Below are 9,944 nucleotides of genomic sequence, written 5' to 3'. Positions count from 1 at the left end.
CGAGTCCAACAAGTTCGTAAGGCCCCGTAGAGCATCCCTAGCGCCTTGCTTCGCTCGCCTTCGAGCTCCAACCCCGTTTCCGTGCACGACCGAACCCCGGCGGCCGCAGCCGAGCTCGCCGCCGTCGACTCCGGCCACCCCAGGCCCAGCCACGGCCACCGCCCGACGCGCCATCGAGCTAGCTTTCCAACGCACCTAGCCGCACGCCGTTTGGAGCACCACAGAGGAAACCCGGGGCACATGTACGCCGCGGACCTCGCCGGCGACTAACCGCCGGCGGGTTTGACTTGTCCGACCTGGGGTTTGACCCCCAGAGTCGCTGACGCATGGGCCCCGTCGGCCAGGTGGTTAGCTTAGTGCTAATCACTGTTAATTAACCCCCCCTGACACTGACCAGTGGGCCCCAGCGCCACTAACCCTTAATTAGGATTAAACTAACCTCTGTTAAACCCCCCTGTCACTGACGTGTGGACCCCACACGTCAGGTTTGACCCCAGCCAGCCGCAGTTGACCGCTGACGTCGTGCTGACGTCATGCTGGCGCAATATACATATTTCTGGATTTAAATTAAATCAGGAAATTCCAGAATATAATTTAAACTTCAAAAATTCATAACTTTTATTCTATAACTCCAAATCAGACAAATTATATATGAAAAATGATCAGAAAAATCCAATCTATCCATCTGTACTATTTTCATGCATGATCAAACAAGTTAAATTGATGTTTAAAGCAGAACAAGGAAAAGCACTTTAAAAGGCCATGCTTGAGTTTGAAATTTGAATCTTTGATTCAAATTTGTTCAAACCCTTCTGGTTTTAGTTGCATTAGCCAACACACTCATATTGCCATGTTTCATGCATGCATCATATTGTTGCACATTGTTTGGTGATGGTTGTGTATCGGTGTCCTTTGCGACAGGTTCTGCCTCCGAGGAGTACCGTGATTACCCTAACGAAGAACCGTATCAGTGCATCGAACCATCAGGCAAGCAACCAACCATTTGATCATATCGATAAAATCCCATGTTCTCGCTCCTGCTCTCTTTTATTGCATTAAGACAACGCGTTTCAAACTGCTGTGTGTTATGGTAGTTGGACCCATTTCCTCTGCATGACCTATCATTGCCACAGTAACTAGATGAAACCCACTAGCATGTGTAGGAGTTGATTGAGCCATATGTATGTGTTGTTCCTACCTTGCTATGCCTGCTATGCTTAGAGTCGTGTCAGGTCTGGTTCATCTGGGTGATGGGCTAGAGTGAAATGATTATGTCGGTAATGAGAGTGGTGTGGTGAACACGATTTGGTAAAGGTATCGATGAGAGGCCATGTAGGAGTACATGGTGGGTTGTTTCATTGAAGCCGACCTTAAGCACCGAGATCTGTATGTGTGATTTAAGAATCAGCTACTACCATGCATTGGGCCCGAAACCAATGGACCCTCTCGGCTTCTTATTCACCCTAGTCCTCCATCCAGGAGTTGCAAGTAGTTTCTGGTGTTTGTAGCCTACTGGAGGCCGTGGACAGCGCTGACCGTAGGGGTGGGCTGTGATGCGGTAGGTACGTGGCACGGTGTACCGAATACCCGTTAGGTATCTCGGGAACCCTGTTCACATCGTTCGGGGCCGTATGGGAAACCTCGGCCGGACTCCCTGCGGATGGAACCTGGATAGGCGATAAACCTGGACTGGAGACTTAGGTGACTAGGTAGGTCGTGGCCGACACCCACGTTGGGCTTCCGCTTGAAGGTTGCCGAGTACATGTCGTGTAAACGACGGTAAGTGGTGAGAGCGTGTATGAAGAAGTACACCCCTGCAGGGTTATCATAATCTATTCGAATAGCCGCGTCCGCGGTAAAGGACTACTTGGTTGCCTATACAGTTCATAGACAAGTAAATGGAAACTACTAAAAGCCTCAAGATAAGTGTGAGTGCCGAGGGTGGCTCTTCCGTAGGAAAACGGAGGCGAACCCTCGGTAGTGTATTGAAGTGGTGAGTAGTGGACTCGTGTGCGCAAAACCATTTCAAGTTGAAGTATCGTAGGGTAGTCTAGCCAAGAGTCAAAGCTGGCTTGCTGCAATAACTCCACCAACCCTTCTTGACAATGTGCATGTATGTAGGATCTGATGTAAGTCTTGCTGAGTACCTTTGTACTCATGTTGCTATAATTTACATTTTACAGAAGACGCTGCAACCCCTTCTGATGGGTTCTACGTAGATGTTGACATCAACGAGTAGGCTAAAGGCCCAGGTGGTGATCCTGAGCTTGTGAAGGACCATGTAGTATAGCTAGGCTTTCCAAGCCTCTTTTATTTTACTAGTTGTCTGTACTCAGACAAGTTACTTCCGCTGCTGGTTTGTATGACTATATGACTTGAATGTCGGGTCGTGAGACCCGTACCTTGTGTATGTTATGTATGGCTCCCTGAGCCTTAAATAAAGTACTTGTGTCATAGAGTCATGTTGTGATGCTTCGTTGTATTTGCACATATCGAGCATATTGTGTGTATGATTGAAATGCTTGGTATGTGTGGGATCTGACTACCTAGTTGTTTATCTTTAGTAGCCTCTCTTACCGGGAAATGTCTCCTAGTGTTACCGCTGAGCCATGGTAGCTTGCTACTGCTCTGGAACACTTAGGCTGGCCGGCATGTGTCCTTCTTCGTTCCTGTGTCTGTCCCTTCGGGGAAATGTCACGCATTGAGTATCGGAGTCCTGTTAGCCCGCTACAGCCCGGTTTACCGGAGTCCTGCTAGCCCAGTGCTACAGCCCGGACCCACTTGCTGATGACCGACACATTCGAAGCTGGGTCATGGATGCCTGTCCCTGTAAGTCTGTGCCACTTTGGGTTTACGACTAGTCATGTCAGCCCGGGCTCCTTATCATATGGATGCTAGCGACACTATCATATACGTGAGCCAAAAGGCGCAAACGGTCCCGGGCAAAGGTAAGGCGACACCCGTGGGGATACCGTGCGTGAGGCCGCAAAGTGATATGAGGTGTTACCGGCTAGATCGATGTGACATCGAGTCGGGGTCCTGACACTGCTTCTTGTTGTTGCCGCTACCTCGCCCCCGTTGCTGCTCGGCTGTTACGGCTGCCGCTTGCTGCTTCCCTCTTCTGCTGCCTCTGCATTGCCCGCCGCCACCGCTGGCCCGCCCCTATCCGCTCGCCACCGCGCCTTGCCTCTCGTGCAAGCTACTCCGGCCACCTGGCCGGCGCCGTGACCACCGACGCCCCGCAACACCCAGTCGGGCGCCCGACGCCCCGCACGCCCGCGCCCGCAGCCCGTAACTGCTAGCACCAGCGCCCGTTTGGCCTGATAGGCCACTGCCATTCGGGGCCCACGCCCCTGAAACGGTTAAAAAAAAAGAAAAAAAGATTTAAAAATTTAATTAATTAATTAACTAAATTAATTAACTTAATTAATCATGTTTAGTTAACCTAATTAACTATTGTTAATTAATTAAACAATAATTATATTATTTAGATCCTAATTAGAATAAACAGAGTATGACATGCGGGACCCACACGTCAGATTGACCTAGTCAACGCCCTGTTGACTGCTGACGTCATGCTGACGTCAGCATACACTGTTCTGGATAATATTGATTTAAAATAATTAAATAAATCCTAAAAATAATTTAAATCTTTAAAAATTAATAGAAAATAAACCGTAGCTTAGATGAAAATGTTTTCTACATCAAAGTTGCTCAGAACGACGAGACGAATCCGGATATGCTGCCCGTTCGTCCGCCACACATCCCTAGCATAGCAAACACACAACTTTCCTCCTCCGGTTCATCTGACTGAGAACGCGAAACACCGGGAATACTTTCCCGAATGTCCCCCCCTTCGCCGGTATCGCCTATCCCTACGTTAGGTCACCCCTAGCACAACGTATTGCCGCATCTTTCTTTGTGTTACATTTGATTGCTCAGTTATTTATTGTGTTCCCCCTCCACTACTCCTTTCCGGTAGACTCCGAGACCGCTGCCGATGTTCGTGTGTTCGATTACATCGAAGATGACCCCTCCTTGCCAGAGCATCCAGGCAAGCCCCCCCTTTGATCACCAGATATCGCCAATTCTTCTCTCTACTTCTTGCATTAGAGTAGTGTAGCATGTTACTGCTTTCTGTTATCCTATCCTGATGCATAGCCTGTCCTTGCTACTACTGTTGTTACCTTTACCTGCAATCCTAAATGCTTAGTATAGGATGCTAGTGTTCCATCAGTGGCCCTACACTCTTGTCCGTCCGCCATGCTATACTACTAGGCCGTGATCACTTTGGGAGGTGATCACGGGCATATGATACATACTTATACTATTACATTACTTATGATATTGTTCGGAGATGGGGGCTGGAGGAGCAGGTGGCTCCATCCCGGTAGTGGTGGGCCTGAGTTCCCGATGGCCCCTGACTGTTACTTTGAGGCGGAGCGACAGGGCAGGTTGAGACCACCTAGGAGAGAGGTGGGCCTGGCCCTGGTCGATGTTCGTGGATACTTAACACGTTTAACGAGATCTTGGTATTTGATCTGAGTCTGGCTACTGGCCTATACGCACTAACCATCTACGCGGGGACAGTTATGGGCACTCAACGTCGTGGTATCAGCCGAAGCCTTCATGACGTCAGCGACTGAGCGGCACGCGCCGGGTTGGACCAGAACGCCTACTCTTGTATAAGGGAGGCTAGGTCTGCTCACCGGCCACGTACGCAACGTGCAGGTGTGCAATGGGCGATGGGCCGAGACCCCTGTGCCATAGGATTTAGACCGGCGTGCTGACCTCTCTGTTGTGCCTAGGTAGGGCTGCGACGTGTTGATCTTCCGAGGCCGGGCATGACCCAGAAAAGTGTGTCCGGCCAAATGGGATCAAGCGTGTTGGGTTATGTGGTGCACCCCTGCAAGGAAGTTAATCTATTCAAATAGCCGCGATCTTCGGTAACAGGACGACTTGGAGTTGTACCTTGCCCTTATGACAACTAGAATAGGATACTTAGTAAAACACACCCTTCCAAGTGCCAGATACAACCCGGTGGTCGCTCTCTAACAGAGCGACGAGGAGAGGATCGCCGGGTAGGATTATGCTATGCGATGCTACTTGGAGGACTTCAGTCTACTCTCTTCTACATGGTGCAAGACAGAGGCTGCCAAAAGCGTAGTCTTCGAGAGGATTAGCTATCCCCCTCTTATTCCGGCATTCTGCAGTTCAATCCACATATGATACCCTTATTCCATTTGATACCAATGCATACATATGTAGTGTAGCTCCTTGCTTGCGAGTACTTTGGATGAGTACTCACGGTTGCTTTGCTCCCTCTTTTCCCCCTTTCTGTACCCGATTGCTGCGACCAGACGATGGAGCCCAGGAGCCAGACGCCACCATCGACGACGACTCCTACTACACTGGAGGTGCCTACTACTACGTGCAGCCCGCTGACGATGACCAGGAGTAGTTAGGAGGATCCCAGGCAGGAGGCCTGCGCCTCTTTCGATCTGTATCCTAGTTTGTGCTAGCCTTCTTAAGGCAAACTTGTTTAACTTATGTCTGTACTCAGATATTGTTGCTTCCGCTGACTCATCTATGATCAAGCTCTTGTATTCGAGCCTTCGAGGCCCCTGGCTTGTAATATGATGCTTGTATGACTTATTTTATTTGTAGAGTTGTGTTGTGATATCTTCCCGTGAGTCCCTGATCTTGATCGTACACGTTTGTGTGTGTGATTAGTGTACGATCAAATCGGGGGCGTCACAAGTTGGTATCAGAGCTGACTGCCTGTAGGAGACCCCCTTCTACACTCCTTGGCCGAAGTTGAGTCTAGTCATTACAAAACTTTTACTAACATGGCTGTGTGGCTTACAGGCCCACGTCGCCATTGGGTGGTATTAGGATCTTTTACTCCTCGATCTTTACTCCGGGACTCTAAACTCCTTTCTATTCGGGTTAAGTGATTTTACTAATTCTAACCCTAGGATCTCGTAACCACTTCCTGTCGGGGAGTCCCTTACTACAGATGATCACCTGCTGCCCAAAAGATTTTGAAGATACTCTTTGATGCTTCTCGAGACCCTTGTACCCTCTGCCTTTTCAGTTTCATATTACCAGTATACCCATTTGGATAATGACATACACTTGTCGTTTAAACAATCATTCCCCGTCGATCTTGTTATGACAAGATACCTCGATATTCTCTCTAATGTTCCCAGAATACTTTGTGCCTACTTCCTTGCAGTTCTTTGCTACATGAGTGCCCCTATGGATAATTTCTTGCACTTACCGAGTATCCACTCATCCCAGTTGATTCATGTATGTCACCAATCCTCGAAATACCATTTGATCTTCCGAAAATCCTGAGCATCCTATTGCTCTAGAAATTCCTACTTGCTTGCATTATGGTTAACCCCATAAGTCTAGTAATCTTATTGGCATCCCTTGCCACTATCATTTTGAGCCCATTGATTCAATGAGTGCGAATGTTTGTAATCCTCAACCAGATCCTAGAATTTATCCTTCCAGCTCAGACGCCATTTTAAACATGAGTCGGTTCTCGACCAATCAAATTGCCGACGATTGTACCTCTAAGACTATTCAACTTATCCATCCCTATTCAAAGCATTGCTTCTGATCCCTTATCTTGGAATCATAATTCCTGTGCAATTGGGCTTTGAGTTAGTCAGTTGTTTCTATCATCTGATCCCCTTGCATTCTTTCTTCTTCTGGTAGAGTACCGATACTCACATCAGCTCCGTTGTGGATCGTCAGATCCATTGCTGGATTTCATCCGACATCGTCCTTAATATTCAATAACCTTGTGAGCCTTTCCATAGGTATATAATGCCTTTGGTAAATTGTATCCTCTGCCTTGACAACCATGCTCTACTTTCGACCTTGTGTTAATTACTCCTGAAGTTTGTGATATATGTTCCTAAGATACCCGATGGTTTGAACTAATGCCTTCCCTAATCTGTGCAAACCCGGAAGATTTCACGGGACATACTTATCTGGTATTGCACCAGGTAAAACTTTCAACAACTAATGTCATTTTCAAAATACGAGAGGTGAATGAAAGGTTATGCGTTGAACAAGTGGGAGTCGACCATGAACCCTGTGTTCATGCCCATGGAAACGATGTATACCTTATCATGGAAACTTCTCTTAAAATAATTATCCCCTTGTTATAAGTTCATCTTGTATCTATGGACATGGTTCCGACCATTTTTCTCCTTGATTCCATTTCGCATGCAAGTTTAAGCGCTTGTCTTCTGTAGAGCAATACCCCAGTCCAACCTCTACTTTGATCTGTCATCGAGTATTACCCCCTCTGGTATCTCGAGATTATCACGGAACTACATAACTTCTTATGAGTTCTTCTTCAAGTATTATTTGACTTTCGATGCATCATCATTTGACTTGATGTCATCGCCGACCGATTACATCTTCATGAAATCTCTCGACAAATGTGTCGTGGTCATCAGCAACATCCTGAGCTCTTCGAAGATATATATCGAATTCTCGATGAGAAATACCATCATCGCCCCTCAATGGTTTGTGTTATCACCGACCACTTTATCGCCTTCCGTTCAACACAAACTTATTCGTGTTTTGTGTTATACCTTGAGATCCTTGCTATCCAGCATTTGTTCTTCTTTACCTTGGAATGTTACCACCTTCTATGTCAAGGATGTCGTGGTAATTTTACCACCTCTTGAGAATTCTTGATATAGTAATATCTCTCGCCTTTTGCGTTCATTTCTTGGTCTCCGTGTTGTTTCTAACCGGAATACCGACAAATGGTCTGTGATGTGTAAATTCTAAACTTCTAGCAACCCTATTGCTTTGAAGTTATTGGTCTACAGTTTCATTCTAAGTATATTGCTTATTGAATCATCATTTGAACATAGATCGTGCTACTTAGTCCAGATTTCCGGGTGCACCTTTCTATCATTGTTCAATTGTGTATGTTGTCATCGGACATACATCATTATATCATTTGATCTGACTAATGTTATCTCCTTGTACACATAGTTGTGGAGATCATCTTTGGTTAATATTGATGAATTGTCGCTGAGTCCATTAGCCACGCCCTCGTCATTCCCTTGTATTAATGATGAACTCTTGTTTCAGAACTCGCTTCCATAGTTCATTTCCCGAGGATCTTACAATGTCATCTCGTCAATTTGTGTCGCACCTTTTTCTTCTCAGGCATCCTGAGTCTGACCTTTGCTTGAAGACCATGTCAATGCTATCTCGAAGCATGTCGGTGGTACTCCGATTTTCAACAAGAGCATTTGAAGCCCAGATGCTAAATGTTTCCTGCTCAAATATCCAAACACCGCTGTATGGGTAAAGTCATGAAATTTCGCTCACCTTACCTAAAGAGTTTTCTACATTATATCCTGACATGGATATCATGCTTTGCTTGTCCTTGGGAAGGATATACCCCTGCAATATGTGTTTAAACACATTTTCCTTTCCATTGTTCTGTTTAATCTGATAATCATATTTTCCTTTCCATTGTTCTGTTTAACCTTCTTGAGGTCTATATGATCTAAGCAGTAATATTCTCCTGCTTATGTAAACACCCAGGTGTACAATTCTGCCAGCAAGACCCGGTTACTATTGTTGATGACATCCCGGTGGCCACCGATGGACGAGAACTTTGCCTATTGGTCCGCCTCGTTTCAACGAGCAGGAAAATGGTTCTCTTCGTCCCTCGCCCTTGGTATCGATGTTGTTGTCGACATAACTCATAGGCTATCCTCTGACATGACTTGCTTACATGATCGTGCAAGACGTCACCGCCCTTCCTACTTTTAACCCACATGGTGGGCCCATAACCCACAGTTCCACGGGATCAAAATCTGACTCTCCTGTACATCCCTGCTTCAAAGTTATCCCTTATGCTTGGCTTCGTAGGTAATTCATGGGCCACCTTCCTAGTGCTCTATTCTGGTATCAGACGCCATACTTACTCTCGCTACTCTGAGCCCCTTTCTCACTCAGGTTCAGACTTCGAGCAACTATCTATCTACTTGAAACTTCTTATTGTACTTTCGAACGTTACTCTCGATGTGTTTTATTGTTCAACTCGAGAGGCATTCGTATAATCATTCATGGGTTAATCCCAGATTATTACCCTTATAGCATTCTGTCGTTGCCAATCTGCCCCGTTACCTATTCGTAAGAACGATGGAGTTTCCGAAGAAAGGATGCCGACTTCATCTTGGTGACCTGAAGCAAAAAAATGAAGACATTAATGTAATGGATCGACCACTTCGAGAAGAGCAGCCAAGACCGAGAAGATTCGTGAGAATTTCGTAATCAGACCTTTCCCCTTAGTCCCCCTCTTAAATCTCGGGATGAGATTTCTTGTAGTGGAGGAGAATTGTGACGCCCGGATAATTAAGCTACAATAATTCCATGCTAATGATGCCATGTCACCTCGGTTACTATTGTTAATCTCGCGTTAGTTTGAAACTGATCCAAATTCAAATTTGAAAATCAAGTCAAACATTAAAAGTTTTGAAACACTAAAACTAAAATGTTCTAAATGTAGCAAGTAATTCATAATAACTAATGGTGGAGGAACCACATTTTTGTAAAGAGATTAAAAGCACTAAAATGATTTAACCAGTAGCAAAACAACTATTTGAACGACTTTGGTATTTTATAAAATACTAAACTATTTTATCAGGGTAAAACTTTTTTTATAGTAGTGGATTGTTCTGAAACATTATTTTAGGGGCTATAGATATATTTTGCTAAATAAAAATTAATGCGTGACTAAAATAAAACAGAAAAGAAAAATATGAAAAGGTAAAAAAAGGGGGAATAAAACAACCCCCCCCCACTGGGCCACTCGGCCCAGCTGCTAGCCAGGCCAAACCCCAGGCCGGCCCACCCCCCTGCCTACTAACCCACTCCCCCTCCCACTGTTC

The sequence above is a fragment of the Triticum aestivum genome, chromosome 5A (assembly GCF_018294505.1).
Source record: "Triticum aestivum cultivar Chinese Spring chromosome 5A, IWGSC CS RefSeq v2.1, whole genome shotgun sequence".
Taxonomy (NCBI): Eukaryota; Viridiplantae; Streptophyta; class Magnoliopsida; order Poales; family Poaceae; genus Triticum; species Triticum aestivum.
The sequence above is the reverse complement of the archived record's forward strand: the minus strand, read 5'-3'. Positions refer to the sequence as shown.